This window comes from Moschus berezovskii, chromosome X (assembly GCF_049115385.1).
Source record: "Moschus berezovskii isolate FMDL1 chromosome X, NW_MosBer_1.0, whole genome shotgun sequence".
NCBI classification, from domain to species: Eukaryota; Metazoa; Chordata; class Mammalia; order Artiodactyla; family Moschidae; genus Moschus; species Moschus berezovskii.
Window position 1 is genome coordinate 67,902,539 of NC_142488.1, and position 19,593 is coordinate 67,922,131.

The window sequence follows — 19,593 nt, forward strand, 5'->3', positions numbered from 1 at the left end:
ACACACACTCACAAAGAGAAAAGAGAAAAAATGAATAAAAATAGGAAGCATAAATGAAGAAAGGAATCAAGCCAATAAATAAACCCATATGAGAAAACGAATACTAAAAACGACTAGAGAGTTCAGTCGTTCAGTCGTGTCTGACTCTTTGCGAACCCATGGACTGCAGTACGCCAGGCTTCCCTGTCCTTCACCAACACGTGGAGCTTGCTCAAACTCATGTCTATCAAGTCAGTGATGCTGTCCAACTACTTTATCCTCTGTCGTCCCCTTCTCCTCTTGCCTTCAATCTTTCCCAGCATCAGGGTCTTTTCCAATGAGTCAGCTCTTCACATGAGGTGACCAAAGAATTGCAGTTTCAACATCAGTCTTTGCAATGAATATTCAGGACTGATTTCCTTTAGGATGGACTGGTTGGATCTCCTTGCAGTCCAAGTGACTCTCAAGAGTCTTCTCCAACACCACAGTTCAAAAGCATCAATTCTTTGGCACTCAGCTTTCTTTACAGTCCAACTCTCACATCCATATATAGCTACTGGAAAAGTCATAGCTTTGACTAGATGGACCTCTGCTTTTTAGGTTGGTCATAGTCTTTCTTCTAGCAAAAAGACACAATCAAAAATATGGAAAAAATGGAATTTAACTTAAGAGTACTGTAAAAACAAGAAAAAGTAGAATAAAATGTATATTGAAAATTAAAATCTTTTAAAAATGATAAAATATAAGGAACAATATGGCGGAGGAATAGGACGGCGAGACCACTCTCTCCCCCACAAATTCATCAAAAGAACATTTGAACGTGGAGTAAAGTCCACAAAACAACTTCTGAATGCTGGCAGAGGACATCGGGCACCCAGAAAAGCAGCCCATTGTCTTCAAAAGGAGGTAGGAAATAACATAAAAGATAAAAAGAGAGACGAAAGAGGTAAGGACAGAACTCTGTGCTGGGAAAGGAGGCTTTAAAAAGAGAGGTTTCCAAACACCAGGAAACACTCTCACTGATGAGTCTGTGGCGAGCCTTGGAACCTCAAAGGGCCACATAACTGGGAGGAAAAAGAAAGAAATAATTAAAACCCACAGATTACCCGCCAGACAGTAACTACCAGCGGAGAAGCAACACAGATGCCTGCATATGCCATCGCCATTGGAAAGCGGGGGCTGAGCAGGGAAAGCCGGCTGAACTGCTTAGAGAGAGGACTGGGCTTGAATGCCGCGAGAACAATCTGAGAGAACTAACAGGGGATAGCAAAGCAGAAGGGGATAGCTTCCCCATGAAAAGGCAGAAAGCTCTAACCTAAGACTCCGCCATCCCTGATCACAGAATAAAGGGCTGAACAGAGCAAGCTGGCTGCGGTCGGCCCATCCCCCATCCCCCGCCGAGACAGGCAGGGAGGTCAGTCAGAGCCGGAGGGGGAAACTGAGGCCCCCGAAAGACATCCGATACAAACTGCAGGCAGGCTTGTTGCTAATCAAGACTTCTTGGGCTCGGGCCGGTCGATATCCACCTGAGAAAGTGCGCCGGTTGTACACCCAGAAAACCGAGTGGCCGGGACTGGGGAGGTGATAAGCCACAGAGACAGTGCTCGCCAAACACCTGGTCACCTGAGCTGCTCGGACCAGGGAAGGCAGAAAACGCAGGCCCAACCAAGTCTGCGCCTTTGTGGAGTATCCTTTTCTGAAACTGAACTTGAGCCGCTCAGACCTGGGAAGTGCATACAACCCAGCGATGGCCTTGGACAGTTCCTGGCAGAGCAACCCAGATCCTGTTCAGTGTAGACTGGGACAACACACATGCTGTGAGTGGGGGCAAAACCAGTGTGGCCGAGATGCTGCGAGCACTCCCCACAGACACCAGAGATATTTGTCTGCAGTGTTCCTCCCTTCCCAGAACAGGACTGAACAACTGAGCCTTAAAAAGTGTCCACCCACCCCCTAGTATCAGAGTGGAAATTAGACACTGAAGAGACCAGCAAACAGAAGCTAAAACAGAGGGAACCACCTTGGAAATGACAGATAGAGAAGTACAGAGACTACTCCAAGAATAAGACCAAAAACCAGAGGCAAGGGGCTTAAGCCTGAATCCTGAGAACACCAGAGAACTCCTGACTCCAGGGAACATTAATTGATAGGAGCTCATCAAATGCCTCCATACCTACACTAAAACCAAGCACCACCCAAGGGTCAACAAGTTCCAGAGCAAGACATACCACAAAATTCTCCAAAAACACAGGAAAATAGCCCTGAGTTTGAATATACAGGCTGCCCAAAGTCACTTCAAACCCACTGACAACTCATAACTCATTAATGGACACTTCATTGCACTCCAGAGAGAAGAAATCCAGGTCCACCCACCAGAACTCCAACACAAGCTTCCCTAACAAGGGAACCTTGTTAAATCACCCGTCAAACCCCACACACAGCGAGGAAACTACATAATAAAGAGAACTCCACAAACTGCCAGAAGAGGGAAAGGCCACCCCAAGCAAAGCAATATAAGCAAGATGAAGATGCAGAGAAATATCCAGCAAGTAAAGGAACAAGATAAATGCCCACTAACACAAACAAAAGAGGAAGATATAGGGAATCTACCTGGTAAAGAGTTTCAAATTTTGATGATGAAAATGATTCAAAATCTTGAAAGCAAAATGGAGTTACAGATAAATAACCTGGAGAAAAGAATTGAGAAGATGGAAGAAAGGTTTAATAAGGACTTAGAGGAAATAAAAAAGAGTCAGTATACAATGAATAATGCAATAGATGAGATCAGAAACACTCTAGAGGGAACAAAGAGTAGAATAACAGAGACAGAAGACAGGATAAACGAGCTAGAAGATAGAATTGTAGAAGTAAAAGAAACAGAGAGGAAAAAAGAAAAAATGAATTAAAAGAAATGAGGACAATATTAGAGACCTCTGAGACAATGTAAAACGCTCCAACAGTGGAATCATAGGAGTCCCAGAAGAAGAAAAAGACACAAAGAAAGACCATGAGAGAATACTTGAGGAGATAATAGTTGAAAACTTCCCTAAAATGTGGAGAGAAATAATCACCCAAGTCCAAGAAACACAGAAAGGGTGTATAACCTCGAACCCAAAGCAATAAAGAAAATGGCAATGGGATCATACTTATCAATAATTACCTTAAACGTAAATGGGTTGAATGCCCCAACCAAAAGACAAAGGCTGGCTGAATGGATACAAAAACAAGACCCCCATATATGTTGTCTACAAGAGACCCACCTCAAAACGAGGGACACATATAGACTGAAAGTGAAGGGCTGGAAAAAGATATTCCATGCAAATAGAGACCAAAAGAAAGCAGGAGTAGCAATACTCATATCAGATAAAATAGATTTTAAAACAAAGGCTGTGAAAAGAGACAAAGAAGGAAACTACATAATGATCAAAGGATCAATCCGAGAAGAAGATATAAAAATCATAAATATTTATGCACCCAACATAGGAGCACCACAATATGTAAGACAATGACTAACAAGTATGAAAGGGGAAATTAACAACAATGCAATAATAGTGGGAGATTTTAATACCCCACTTACATCTATGGATAGATCAACTAAACATAAAATTAACAAGGAAACACAAACTTTAAATGATACAATAGACCAGTTAGACCTAATAGATCTCTATAGGACATTTCACCCCCAAACAATGAATTTCACCTTTTTCTCAAGCACTCACACAACGTTTTCCAGGATAGATCACATCCTGGGCCATAAATCTAGCCTTGGTAATTTCAAAAAAATTGAAATCATTCCAAGCATCTTTTCTGACCACAATGCAGTAAGATTAGATCTCAATTATTGGAGAAAAACTATTAAAAATGCCAACATATGGAGGCTGAACAACACACTGCTGAATAATAAACAAATCATAGAAGAAATCAAAAGAGAAATCAAAATATGCATAGAAATGAAGGAAAATGAAAACACAGCAACCCAGAAAACCTCTGGGACACTGTAAAAGCAGTGCTAAGGGGGAAGTTCATAGCAATACAGGAAAACCTCAAGAAACAAGAAAAAAGTCAACTAAATAACCTAACCCTACATCTAAAGAAACGAGAAAAGGAAGAAATGAAGAACCACTGGGTCAGTAGAAGGAAAGAAATTGTAAAATTTAGGGCAGAGACAAATGCAAAAGAAACAAAAGAGACCATCTCAAAAATCAACAAAGCCAAAAGCTGGTTCTTTGAGAAGGTAAATAAAATTGACAAACCACTAGCCAGACTCATCAAGAAACAAAGGGAGAAGAACCAAATCAATAAAATTAGAAATGAAAATGGAGAGATCACAACCGACAACACAGAAATACAAAGGATTATTAGAGAATACTATCAGCAATTATATGGCAATAAAATGATTAACCTGGAAGAAATGGACAAATTCTTAGAAAAGTACAACTTTCCAAAACTGAACCAGGAAGATATAGAAAATCTGAACAGATGCATCACAAGCACGGAACTAGAGGCTGCAATCAGAAATCTTCCAGCAAACAAAAGCCCAGGTCCAGACGGCTTCACAGCTGAATTCTACCAAAAATTTAGAGAAGAGCTAACACCTATTCTACTCAAACTCTTCCAGAAAATTCCTGAGGAAGGGAAACTTCCAAACTCATTCTATGAGGCCACCATCACCCTAATCCCAAAACCCGGTAAAGATCCCACAAAAAAAGAGAAAACTACAGGCCAATATCACTGATGAACATAGATGCAAAAATCCTGAACAAAATTCTAGCAATCAGAATCCAACAACACATTAAGAAGATCATACATCACGACCAAGTGGGCTTTATCCCAGGAATGCAAGGATTCTTCAATATCCACAAATCAATCAACGTAATACACCACATTAACAAACTGAAAAATAAAAATCATATGATTATCTCAATAGATGCAGAGAAAGCCTTCAACAAAATTCAACATCCATTTATGATAAAAACCCTCCAGAAAGAAGGAATAGAAGGGACATATCTCAACATAATAAAAGCTATATATGACAAACAACAGGAAACATTATCCTCAATGGTGAAAAACTGAAAGCATTTCCCCTAAAGTCAGGAACAAGACAAGGGTGCCCACTCTCACCACTACTATTCAACATAGTTCTGGAAGTTTTGGCGACAGCAATCAGAGCAGAAAAAGACATAAAAGGAATCCAAATTGGAAAAGAAGAAGTAAAATTTTCACTGTTCGCTGATGACATGATCCTCTACACAGAAAACCCTAAAGACTTTACCAGAAAACTACTAGAGCTAATCAATGAATTAAAGTTGCAGGATATAAAATCAACACACAGAAATCCCTTGCTTTCCTATACACTAATAATGAGAAAATAGAAAGAGAAATTAAGGAAACTATTCCATTCACTGTTGCAACGAAAAGAATTATATACTTAGGAATATATCTACCTAAGGAAAACAAAGACTTGTACATAGGAAACTATAAAACACTAGTGAAAGTAATCAAAGAGGACAGTAATAGATGGAGAAATATATCATGTTCGTGTATTGGAAGAATAAATATTATAAAAATGAGTATACTACACAAAGTAATTTATACATTCAATGCAATCCCTATCAAACTACCAACGATATTTTTCACAGAACTAGAAGAAATAATCTCACAATTTGTATAGAAATACCAACAACCTTGAATAGCCAAAGCAATCTTGAGGAAGAAGAATGGAACTGGGGGAATTAACCTGCTGGACTTCAGGCTCTACTACAAAGCCAAAGTCATCAAGAGAGTATGGTACTGGCATAAAGACAGAAATATAGATCAATGGAACAAAATAGAAAGCCCAGAGATAAATCCACGCACCCATGGACACCTTATCTTTGACAAAGTAGGCAAGAATATTCAATGGAAAAAAGACAGTCTCTTTAACAAGTGGTGCTGGGAAAACTGGTCAGCCACTTGTAAAAGAAGGAAACTAGAACACTTCCTAACATCATACACCAAAATAAACTCAAAATGGATTAGAGAGCTAAATGTAAGACCAGAAACTATTAAACTCCTAGAGGAGAATGTAGGCAAAACACTCTCCGACATAAATCACAGCAGGATCCTCCAAGACCCACCTCCCAGAATATTGGAAATAAAAACAAAAATAAACAAATGGGACCTAATTAAAATCAAAAGCTTCTGCACAGCAAAGGAAACTCTAAGCAAGGTGAAAAGACAGCCTTCAGAATGGGAGAAAATAATAGCAAATGAAGCAACTGATAAAGGATTAATCTCCAAAATATACAAGCAGCTCCTGCTGCTCAATTCCAGAAAAATAAATGACCCAATCAAAAAATGGGCCAAAGAACTAAACAGACATTTCTCCAAAGAAGACATACAGATGGCTAACAAACACATGAAAAAATGCTCCACATCCCTCATAAACAGAGAAATGCAAATCAAAACCACAATGAGATATCATTTCACACCAGTCAGAATGGCTGCTATCCAAAAGTCTACATGCAATAAATGCTGGAGAGGCTGGAGAGGGTGTGGAGAGAAGGGAACCCTCTTACACTGTTGGTGGGAATGCAAACTAGTTCAGCCACTATGGAGAACAGTGTGGAGATTCCTCAAAAATTGGAAATGGATCTGCCATATGATCCAGCAATTGCACTCCTGGGCATACACAGCGAGGAAACTAGAATTGAAAGAGACATATGTACTCCAATGTTCATTGCAGCACTGTTTATAATAGCCAGGACATGGAAGCAACTTAGATGTCCATCTGCAGACGAATGGATAAGAAAAGTTTGGTACATATACACAATGGAGTATTACTCAGCCATTAAAAAGAATGCATTTGAATCAGTTCTAATGAGGTGGTTGAAACTGGAGTCTATTATACATAGTGAAGTAAGCCAGAAAGAAAAATACCAATACAATATACTAACACATATATATGGAATTTAGAAAGATGCAAATGATATCCCTGTATACGAGACAGCAAAAGAGACACAGATGTATAGAACAGTCTTTGGGACTCTATGGGAGAGGGTGAGGGTGGGATGGTTTGGGAGAATGACATTGAAACATGTATATTATCATATGTTAAACGAATCGCCAGTTCAGGGTCGATGCATGTTACAGGATGCTCGGGGCTGGTATGCCGGGATGACCCAGAGGGAGGAAAAGGGGAGGAGGGAGGTGGGAAGGGGGTTCGGGAGGGGGAACTCAGTACACCCGGGGAGGATTCATGTCAATGTATGACAAAACCAACCAATATAATATTGTAAAATAATTAGCCTCCAGTAAAAATTAAAAAAAAAAATAAAAATGATAAAGTAATTTAAAAATAAATAGCAAAGGTATAATAAAATAACAATACAACAATACATTAAAGAAAAAATGACTATATATATATAAGAATTTGGTAGTAAGAAGAAATGCCCTCCTGTGTCCTCCATTGTCCTTGCCACACAGCACCAGTCAATCTGATTACTCATGAATCCTCCAATATTTCTAAGAATGTCTCTGGAGCTGCAGTGGAGACAATGGAGAGGCTGAATCTCAGATCTGGCTTTATTCCAGCTTGCACTTTCTTTTAAAGTCCACAGTTGCCCCATAGTGCATGGTATCAGGCTAATTGCTGGGATTTGATCGACTATACCTGCTGCTGCAGGAGTCAATTCCTTTCCACTTCTTAAGTCACACAGTGCCTGTTGCTCAACTTTGGTTTTATCCCACCTGTCTGTAGGGTGCCCTCCAGTCTAGACAAGAGGAGGTGAAAGTAGACGTTTATTAGGGCTCACTTGCTTAGTTAGGCTATGGAGATGAAGGGGTATGGCAGACACACTTGGGGGGTGTGGGGAGTGCCCACACTAGCTAAGTCCTGCGGGAAGTTGCTACAGTCTGAGTTGGGTGGTGTGCTTCCCCAGGTCATGGGTGCCTCGGCAGAGCTAAACTGAACAATTTCCCAAGAAGATGTGGGCAGTGACATATGTCCACTCACAGCTTGGTGACAACTGTGACCCCTGGATTTGGGACTGCAGTGTCCTTCTGTCCCCCAGCTCTGGTACCAATGCCTGTCATGGTAGCCAAGTGGCCCACGTTCCCGCTTTCACAAACTGCAGTCATCAGTAGTCTCATCTCTGGCACTTGTGTTGGCTTGGGTGTATCCACCTTGGGAGTTACAGTCCACAGCTGAATCTCATTCCACTTATGGTACTGGTGAATGCGAGGTCCTAGAGGAGCACAGAGTTTGAGGGTCCGAGTGGCAATTGTGTTTTGCCTCTCTGGTGTGCCAATGCTTCTCTCTGAACTCCCTCAGCAGTGTTGTACTAGCCCCCACAGAGTAGTTTCATGTCAGCTAACCCTGGTCGTCTCCCTGGGGTCTGATCTCCAAAGCCTGAGCCTCAGCACCCAGCCCCCACTCACCGCTACAAGCTGCAAGGAAACAATGTCTCAGCTGGAAAGTGTTGGTTGGCAATGATCCTACCATTTCACCTTCTGAGCACATGTTGCTGCATTCCCCTCGAAGGTTCTGAAGCTCCTCCAGTCCACACCTGAGAGGGGGTTTCCGAGTGTGAAGAAACTTTTCCTCCTTCATGGCTCCCTCCCTGAGGCACAAGTCCCTGTCCTGAAATCCTTTGTCTCTTTATTTTCTTATATCTTTTGTCCTACCTCATTCTGAGGAGATTGACTTGCATTTTCGGCAGTCTAGGTTCTCCTGCCAGCATTCAGAAGGTGTTCTGTAGGAACTGTTTCACATGCAGATGATTTGTGAGGAGGAGGGTGATTTCCTCCCCTTACTCCTATGCCATCTTGAAAGTCCTCCTCTTCCTCTTGTTTTTAAATGTTTGATGATAATGTCTTGTCTGTGTTACTTTGTGTTTATTTTACTTAGAGTTTGTAAAGTTTCTTGGGGTTCTAGGTTCATGCCTTTTCTCAAATTTGAGAATTTTTGTTATTATTTCCTCAAATAATTGGTCTTCCTCTTTCTTTTCACCTTTTTCTCAGAGTCTTACAATACACATATTCAGTTGAGTTCGGTTCAGTCACTCAGTTGGGTCCGACTCTTTGCAACCCTATAAATCACAGCACATCAGGCCTCCCTGTCCATCACCAACTCCCGGAGTTCACTCAAACTCATGTCCATCGAGTCGGTGATGACATCCAGCCATCTCATTCTCTGTCGTCCCCGTCTCCTCGTGCCCCCAATTCTTCCTAGCATCAGACTCTTTTCCAGTGAGTCAACTTGACGCATGAGGTGGCCAAAGTATTGGAGTTTCAGCTTTAGCATCAGTCCTTGCAATGAACACCCAGGATTGCTCTCCTTTAGAATGGACTGGTTGGATCTCCTTGCCGTTAGTCTCCCTAATTGTTTGCACAAATACCTCAGACTCTGGTCACTTTTTCTTTTCTGTCCTCTAAATAAAATAATTTCAAATGTTTATATTATTAATGAGTTTATTGATTCTTTATTTTGCTTTCTCAAATCTATTTAACCTCTCTAGTAAAATTCTAAATTCAGTTATTACAGTTTTAGCTCCAACATTTCTTTTTTTCCCTCATTTTTATCTATCTCTTCATTGATATTCTTTTTTTGTTTGTATAAGTTTTAAAAATTTCCTTTAGGTCTTTGTGTTTTATCTATTTGAGCTATCGAGATAGTTTTTAGTATAAAGTATACTTTAAAGTTTAAGTTTGTCTAATAAGTCATAATCGTGTGTTTTTTTAGTTGTGGTTGCTTCACTTTAGTTTCTTCCTTTAAATGGGTGTGTTTTGCTTTTAATTTTATAAAAAGACTTTTTATAGGTTTTGTTTTCATTACTGCTGAAAATTGAACTTTTAAAACCACAGCCATCTCCCCTAGTGTTTGAGTGCTAGCAGGGGGGTAAGGAAGTTCTTCATTAATTGACTCATCCTTGGCTTTGAGTTTTGTAATCAACCGGAGTGAAAAGCTAAAGTCCTCTAAAGTCTTTTTGGAGCATGCATTCTGCTTTGTCCTCTTTGTAGTTTTTCCAATTTTCCATTATACACAGGCACTTTTATATTCCTATAATTTGCTGAAGACTTGCCCCAAACTTACGTTGGGACCTTTGATGATCTTTTTTATGTCTACACCAATAATGTCTTTTCCCTGACATCTGAGGTGATCTCTGCAGCTTTCCTCGGCAATAACCACTAGTTCTCCCTGCCTAAAATCTAAGGCAGAAGAGAAAACAATTCTTCAAACAACTTCCAATAGGTTAGAATATTATATGTAAGCTCAACCCAGATCTCTATGATTTCATGGAGGAGTTGGGTGAATACCTTTTTTTTTTTTTTTCAAAATTTATTTATTTTAATTGGAGGCTAATTACTTTACAATATTGTATTGGTTTTGCCATACGTTGACATGGATCTTCCCTGGGTGTACATTTGTTCCCCATCTTGAACCTCCCTCCCACCTCCCTCCCCATATCATCCCTCTGGGTCATCCCAGTGCACCAGCCCTGAGCACCCTGTATCATACATTGAACCTGGACTAGTGATTCGTTCGACATATGATAATATACATGTTTCAAAGCCATTCTCCAAAATCATCCCACCCTTGCCCTCTCCCACAGAGTTCAAAATACTATTCTATACATCTGTGTCCCTTTTGCTGTCTCATGTACAGGGTTATCAATACCATCCTTCTAAATTCCATATATATGTGTTAGTATACTATATTGGTGTTTTTCTTTCTAGCTTACTTCACTCTGTATAATAGGCTCCAGTTTCATCCACCTCATTAGAGCTGATTCAAATGTATTCTTTTTAATTGCTGAGTACTACTCCATTGTGTATATGTACCACAGCTTTCTTATCCATTAGTCTAGTACAGCCCATCAACTCTTGTCCCATGTATCTAAGTATCTTAGTCTTCATGCAGTAAATTCCTCCTTCAATCTCTGTGAGGATTTGGTTTCAGGACACCCAGAGATAGCAAAACCTGTGGATACTCAAAATCCTTATATAAAATAGCATATTATTTGCATATAATGTATGCAATTGTTTTCTATACTTTAAATCATCTCTAGATTACTGTAATAGCTAATATAATGTAAATACTCTGTAAATAGTTATAGATATAATGTAAACGCTATGCAAATATGTGCCTACATGTGACAACTTCAAGCTTTGTTTTTTGAAATTTTTGTGAATATTTTCAGTTTATGACTGTTTAATTTGTGGATGTAGAATCTGTGGACATGGAAGGGTGACTGCTTGCACGAAGTCTGTGCTGCTCTGACTGCCTGAGATTTGAGTAATACCACTCTTTCTGCCAGCAAATTTGGAAAACTCAGCAGTGGCCACAGGACTGGAAAAGGTCAGTCTTCATTCCAATCCCAAAGAAAGGCAATGCCGAAGAATGCTCAAACTGCCACACAATTGCACTCATCTCACACGCTAGTAAAGTCGTGCTCAAAATTTTCCAAGCCAGGCTTCAGCAATACGTGAACCGTGAACTTCCAAATGTTCAAGCAGGTTTTAGAAAAAGCAGAGGCACCCGAGATCTTATTGCCAACATCCGGTGGATCATGGAGAAAGCGAGAGTTCCAGAAAAACATCTATTTCTGCTTCATTGACTATGCCAAAGCCTTTGACTGTTTGGATCACAATAAACTGTGGAAAATTCTGAAAGAGATGGGAATACCAGACCACCTGACCTGCCTCTTGAGAAACCTGTATGTAGGTCAGGGAGCTACAGTTAGAACTGGACATGGAACAACAGACTGATTCCAAATAGGAAAAGGAGTATGTCAAGGCTGTATATTGTCACCTTGCTTATTTAACCTGTATGCAGAGTACATCATGAGGAACGCTGGGTTGGAAGAAGCATAAGCTGGAATCAAGATGGCCGGGAGAAATATCAATCACCTCAGATATGCAGATGACACTACCCTTATGGCAGAAAGTGAAGAGGAACTCAAAAGCCTCTTGATGAAAGTGAAAGAGGAGAGTGAAAAGGTTGGCTTGAAGCTCAACACTCAGAAAACAAAGATCACGGCATCTGGTTCCATCACTTCATGGGAAATAGATGGGGAAACAGTGGAAACAGTGTCAGACTTTATTTTTTTGGCTCCAAAATCACTGCAGATGCTGATTGCAGCCATGAAATTAAAAGACGCTTACTCCTTGGAAGGAAAGTTATGACCAACCTAGATAGCGTATTAAAAAACAGAGACATTACTTTTCCAACCAAGGTCCGTCTAGTCAAGGCTATGGTTTTTCCCATGGTCATGTATGGATGTGACAGTTGGACTGTGAGGAAAGCTGAGCACCGAAGAATTGATGCTTTTGCACTGTGGTGCTGGAGAAGACTTTTGAGAGTCCCTTGGACTGCAAGGGGATCCAACCAGTCCATTCTACAGGAGATAAATCCTGGGTGTTCTTTGGAAGGACTGATGCTAAAGCTGAAACTCTAATACTTTGGCCACCTCATGCGACGAGTTGACTCACTGGAAAAGAGTCTGACGCTAGGAAGGATTGGGGGTGGGAGGAGACGGGGACGACAGAGAATGAGATGGCTTGATGGCATCACCGACTCGATGGACATGAGTTTGAGTGAACTCCGGGAGTTGGTGATGGACAGGGAGGCCTGGTGTGCTGTGATTCATGGGGTCGCAAAGAGTCAGACACGACTGAGCAACTGTACTGAACTGAACTGATTTACAAATATACTATACTGAGTAGCAGTATAGCCAATGCTATCTTGAGAAAGAAGAGTTAAGCATGGGGAATCAACTTTCCTGACTTCAGTCTATACTATATACAGCCTGTACTATACTATAACCATCAAGACAATATGGTGCTGGCACAAAAATAGAAATGTAGATCAATGAAACAATGTATAAAGCCTGGAGATAAATCCATACACCTATGGACAGCTTATGTTTAACAAATGAGGGAAAAATATATAATAGAGAAAAGACAGTCTCTTCAACAAATGGTGCTGAGAAAACTGGTCAACCATGTATAAAAGAATGAAATTAGAACACACAGTTGCCTTTGAATGAGAGCTTTCTTTCCACTACTTTGAGGTCTGCAAGGCAAATCATTAAAAATTATGATTGTGGAAAATAAAGACAGTTTACATGTAACTGAGGGGGATCGTCTGTGGTTTTCTTTTTGATTGTTTGCTGTAACACTATGCTTCAGGTAGCTGGGGAATTACTGTATTTTCTTTAGACATCATTAAAGTCTTGAAAGTGAAAGTGTTAGTCACTCAATCGTGTCCAACTCTTTGCAACCGCATGAACTGTAGACCACCAGGCTCTTCTGTCCATGGAATTCTCCAAGCAAGAATACTGGACTGGGTTGCCATTCCTTTATCCAGGGGATCTTCCCAACCCAGGGATCAAACCTGGGTCTCCTGCATTGCAGGCAGATTCTTTACCATCTGAGCCACCAGGGAAACTCCATTAAACTCTTTGACATCAATAAAGCTTGCAAGACCATTTTGATGTGAAAGGAATTCTGCCATTTTTCTAGCACCAAGATGGTTCTTTGACTCACCACTCCAGTAGAACTATTAATTACGTTCATACTATTTTTTGTTACAAATCTTAAAAAGGAGTGTGATTCTGGATATTTAGGTCCACATTCTGTTTTAAGTCTATGTATCCATTTTTCATAAACAGTTACTACCCCTTTCCATCTTCTGTCATATGTTCATCATTTTCTTGACCATAGCTAACTGTGAAGTCTCCTCCTTCTTTCTGGCCTTCTTCAGGTTCTTCTAACAGTCAGAAATTACAAGGGACTTTGGCACAGGGAGGAAGGGAGGGCACTAGCAGTCAACTTAAACAGGACATTATATCTAACTTTTAATCATCACAACTTCTCAACTTCTAGATATATCCCCTTTACAGAGATTCAAAATCCTGAATCTTGAAGCTAATGGGTGGAGGAAGGAAGATCAAAATACAAGCTTCTTATCTGTAATGCTCACAAATGTCTGTTATTTGCAGAGATTTCTCAGTTCCTGGATGGATTCCTTAATTTCTCAGATGGTAAAAAGTTTGCCTGAAGTGCTGGAGACCCAGGTTCAATCCCTGGAAGATACCCTGGAGAAGGAAATGGTAACCCACTCCAGTATTCTTGTCTGGAAAATTTCATGGATGGAGAAATCTGACAGGCTACAGTCCATGGGGTCACAAAGAGTAGGACACGACTGAGCGACTTCACATCACTCAGTTCTTGGAGGAATTTCTTACAAGCAAAGTGTACAAAGTGAATTGCTGTACATTGAGTCTTTCAGCATTGTCACCCCAGTTTTATCTTGCTACTTCATAAGGATACTCTTAAGTAAAAAAAAAAAACACAAAAAAACTTTTGGTTTTCCTTAAATGCATAGCAATGAAGAGTATAATTTGGGATCATTGCCACGATTAATGCTAAAGTGTTCATAGTTTTACTCACTATTTGCATCAGTACAAATTCAACACATTGAAAAAGGCAAATGATATCTTAGTATTTTTATGAAATTAGCTGGACTCCCTGAATATGTCTTAAGTATCACCAGGGGTCCACAAAACACTCTTTGAGAACCACTGACTGAGCAACCACCTAAAGACATGCATGGATTTCAACTATATTCCACAAGATGGTGCTATTATAATGCACATCAGTAATTAAATGTTGCATCAAAATTAATTTTTAAAAAATTTGGTTGGTTTCACAAAAGACAAAGGCTGGCTGAATGGATACAAAAACAAGACCCCCATATATGTTGTCTACAAGAGACCCACCTCAAAACGAGGGACACATACAGACTGAAAGTGAAGGGCTGGAAAAAGATATTCCACGCAAATAGAGACCAAAAGAAAGCAAGAGTAGCAATACTCATATCAGATAAAATAGACTGTAAAACAAAGGATGTGAAAAGAGACAAAGAAGGAAACTACATAATGATCAAAGGATCAATCCAAGAAGAAGATATAACAATCATAAATATTTATGCACCCAACATAGGAGCACCGCAATATGTAAGACAATTACTAACAAGTATGAAAGGAGAAATTAACAACAATGCAATAATAGTGGGAGATTTTAATACCCCTCTTACATCTATGGATAGATCAACTAAACAGAAAATTAACAAGGAAACACAAACTTTATTTATTTTTATGAAATACTATATTTTTATTTTTATTGGAGGCTAATTACTTTACAATATTATATTGATTGGTTTTGTTATACATTGACATGAATCCGCCCTGGGTGTACATGAGTTCCCCTTCCCGAACCCCACTCTCACCTCCCTCCTCTCCTTATCCTCCCTCTGGGTCATCCCCGCATACCAGCTTCGAGCATCCTGTAACATGCATCGACCCTGAACTGGTGATTCGTTTAACATATGATAATATACATGTTTCAATGCCATTCTCCCAAACCATCCCACCCTCACCCTCTCGCACAGAGTCCCAAAGACCGTTCTATACATCTGTGTCTCTTTTGCTGTCTCGTATACAGGGATATCATTTGCATCTTTCTAAATTCCATATATATGTGTTAGTATATTGTATTGGTGTTTTCCTTTCTGGCTTACTTCACTCTGTATAATAGGCTCCAGTTTCATCCACCTCATTAGAACTGATTCAAATGCATTCTTTTTAATGGCTGAGTAATACTCCATTGTGTATATGTACCAAAGCTTTCTTATCCATTCGTCTGCAGATGGACATCTAGGTTGCTTCCATGTCCTGGCTATTATAAACAGTGCTGCAATGAACATTGGAGTACATGTGTCTCTTTCAATTCTAGTTTCCTCGCTGTGTATGCCCAGGAGTGCAATTGCTGGATCATATGGCAGATCCATTTCCAATTTTTGAGGAATCTTCACACTGTTCTCCATAGTGGCTGAACTAGTTTGCATTCCCACCAACAGTGTAAGAGGGTTCCCTTCTCTCCACACCCTCTCCAGCCTCTCCAGCATTTATTGCATGTAGACTTTTGGATAGCAGCCATTCTGACTGGTGTGAAATGGTATCTCATTGTGGTTTTGATTTGCATTTCTCTGCTTATGAGGGATGTGGAGCATTTTTTCATGTGTTTGTTAGCCATCTGTATGTCTTCTTTGGAGAAATGTCTGTTTAGTTCTTTGGCCCATTTTTTGATTGGGTCATTTATTTTTCTGGAATTGAGCAGCAGGAGCTGCTTGTATATTTTGGAGATTAATCCTTTATCAGTTGCTTCATTTGCTGTTATTTTCTCCCATTCTGAAGGCTGTCTTTTCACCGTGCTTATAGTTTCCTTAGCTGTCTAGAAGCTTTTGATTTTAATTAGGTCCCATTTGTTTATTTTTGCTTTTATTTCCAATATTCTGGGAGGTGGGTCTTGGAGGATCCTGCGGTGATTTATGTCAGAGAGTGTTTTGCCTATGTTCTCCTCTAGGAGTTTTATATTTTCTGGTCTTACATTTAGCTCTCTAATCCATTTTGAGTTTATTTTGGTGTATGATGTTAGGAAGTGTTCTAGTTTCATGTTTTTACAAGTGATTGACCAGTTTTCCCAGCACCACTTGTTAAAGACACTGTCTTCTCTCCATTTTATTTTCTTGCCTCCTTTGTCAAAGATAAGGTGTCCATAGGTGCATGGATTTATCTCTGGGCTTTCTATTTTGTTCCATTGATCTATATTTCTGTCTTTATGCCAGTACCATACTGTCTTGATGACTGTGGATTTGTAGTAGAGGCTGAAGTCTGGCATCTTGATTCCCCCAGTTCCCTTCTTCTTCTTCAAGATTGCTTTGGCTATTCGAGGTTGTTTGTATTTCCATACAAATTGTGAGATTATTTCTTCTAGTCCTGTGAAAAATATCGTTGGTAGCTTGATAGGGAGTGCATTGAATGTATAAATTACTTTGGGTAGTATACTCATTTTTGCAATATTTATTCTTACAATCCACGAACACGGTATATTTCTCCATCTATTACTCTCCTCTTTGATTAATTTCACTAGTGTTTTGTAGTTTCCTATGTACAAGTCTTTGTTTTCCTTAGGTAGATATATTCCTAAGTATTTAATTCTTTTCGTTGCAACAGTGAATGCAATAGTTAAGGATACACAAACGTTAAATGATACAATAAACCAGTTAGACCTAATTGATATCTATAAGACATTTCATCCCCAAACGATGAATTTCACTTTCTTCTCAAGCGTAAACGGAACCTTTTCCAGGATAGATCACATCCTGGGCCATAAATCTAGCCTTGGTAAATTCAAAAAAATTGAAATCATTCCAAGCATCTTTTCTGACCACAATGCAGTAAGACTAGATCTCAATTACAGGAGAAAAACTATTAAAAATTCCAACATATGGAGTCTGAACAAACCCTGCTGAATATCCAACAAATCATAGAAGAAATCAAAATGTGCATATAAACGAATGAAAATTGAAACACAACAACCCAAAACTTCTGGGACACTGTGAAAGCAGTGCTACGGGAAAGGTTCATAGCAATACAGGCATACCTCAAGAAACAAGAAAAAAGTCAACTAAATATCCTAACTCTACACATAAAGCAACAAAAGGAAGAAATGAAGAACCCCAGGGTTAGTAGAAGGAAAGAAATCTTAAAAATTAGGGCAGATATAAATGCAAAAGAAAGAAAAGGGACCACAGCAAAAATCAACAAAGTCAAAAGCTGTTTCTTTGAGAGGGTAAATAAAATTGACAAACCACTAGCCAGAATCATCAAGAAACAAAGGGAGAAAAACCAAATCAATAAAATTACAAATGAAAATGGATAGATCACAACAGACAACACAGAAATACAAAGGATCATAAGAGACTACTATCAGCAATTATATGTCAATGAAATGGACAACATGGAAGAAATGGACAAATTCTTAGAAAAGGACAACTTTCCAAAATTGAACCAGAATGAAATAGAAAATCTTAACAGACCGATAACAAGCATGGAAATTGTAACTGTAATCAGAAATCTTCCAGCAAACAAAAGCCCAGGTCCAGACGGCTTCACAGCTGAATTCTACCAAAGATTTAGAGAAGAGCTAACGCTTATCCTACTCAAACTCCACCAGAAAATTGCAGAGGAAGGTAAACTTCCAAACTCATTCTATGAGGCCACCATCACTCTAATACCAAAACCTGACAAAGATGCCACAAAAAAGAGAACTACAGGCCATTATCACTGATGAACATAGATGCAAAAATCCTAAACAAAATTCTAGCAATCAGAATCCAACAACACATTAAAAAGATCATACATCATGACCACGTGGGCTTTATCCAAGGGATGCAAGAATTCTTCAATATCCACAAATCAATCAATGTAATACACCACATGAAGAAACATCAAAATAAAAACCATGTGGTTATCTCAATAGATGCAGAGAAAGCCTTTGAAAAATTCAACATCCATTTATGACAAAAAACCCTCCAGAAGGCGGGAATAGAAGGAATATTCCTCAACATAATAAAAGCTATATATGACAAGCCCACAGCAAACATTATCCTCAATGTTGAAAACTTGAAGGTGTTTCCCCTCAGGTCAGGAACAAGACAACGGTGCCCACTCTCACCCCTACTAGTCAACATACTTTTGCAAATTTTGGCCACAGCAATCAGAGCAGAAAAACACATAAAATGAATCCAAGTTGGAAAAGAAGAACTAAAACTCTCACTGTTTGCAGATGACATGATCCTCTACACAGAAAACCCTAAAGACTCTACCAGAAAATTACTAGAGCTAATCAACGAATATAGTAAATTTGCAGGATATAAAATCAACACACAGAAATCACTTGCATTCCTATACACTAATAATGGGAAAATAGAAATAGAAATTAAGGAAATAATTCCATTCACCATTGCAATGAAAATAATAAAATACTTAGGAATATATCTACCTAAAGAAACAAAATACCTATATGTAGAAAATTATAAAACCCTGGTGAAAGAAATCAGAGAGGACACTAACAGATGGAGAATTATACCATGTTCATGGATTGGAAGAAGAAATATTGTGAAAATGAATATATTACCCAAAGTAATTTATAGGTTCAATGCAATCCCTATCAAGCTAGCAACAGTATTTTTCACAGAACTAGAACAAATAATTTCACAATTTGTATAGAAATACAAAAAACCTTAATAGCCAAAGGAATCTTGAGAAAGAAGAATGGACCTGAACCCTGTATAAGAGACTGCAAAAGAGACATAGGCATTTAGAACAGTCTTTGGGACTCTGTGGGAGAGGGTGAAGGTGGAATGATTGGGGAGAATGGAATTGTAGCATGTATATTATCATAAGTGACCAGTCCAGGTTCGACGCATAAATTTTCCTCTGTTCATTTCTTTGCATTTGTGCTTTTTTAATAAAAATACTTTTAACTGTAAAAAAAAAAAAAAGAAAGAAGAATGGAACTGGAGGAATAAACCTGCCGGACTTCAGGCTCTACTACTAATCCACAGTCATCAAGACAGTATGGTACTGGCATAAAGACAGAAATATAGATCAATGGAACAAAATAGAAAACCCAGAGATATAAATCCATGCACCTATGGACACCTTATTTTTGACAAAGGAGGCAAGAATATAAAATGGTAAAAAGACAATCTCTTTAACATGTGGT

The 19,593-nt window shown here is 39.2% G+C and overlaps 1 pseudogene; it reads right to left on the minus strand.

The window, feature by feature from the left end:
• Positions 1-13,081: 13,081 nt before the first annotated feature.
• LOC148773344 (ubiquitin-conjugating enzyme E2 variant 1 pseudogene) overlaps positions 13,082-19,593 on the minus strand; it is a 53,184-nt pseudogene continuing 46,672 nt past the window's right edge.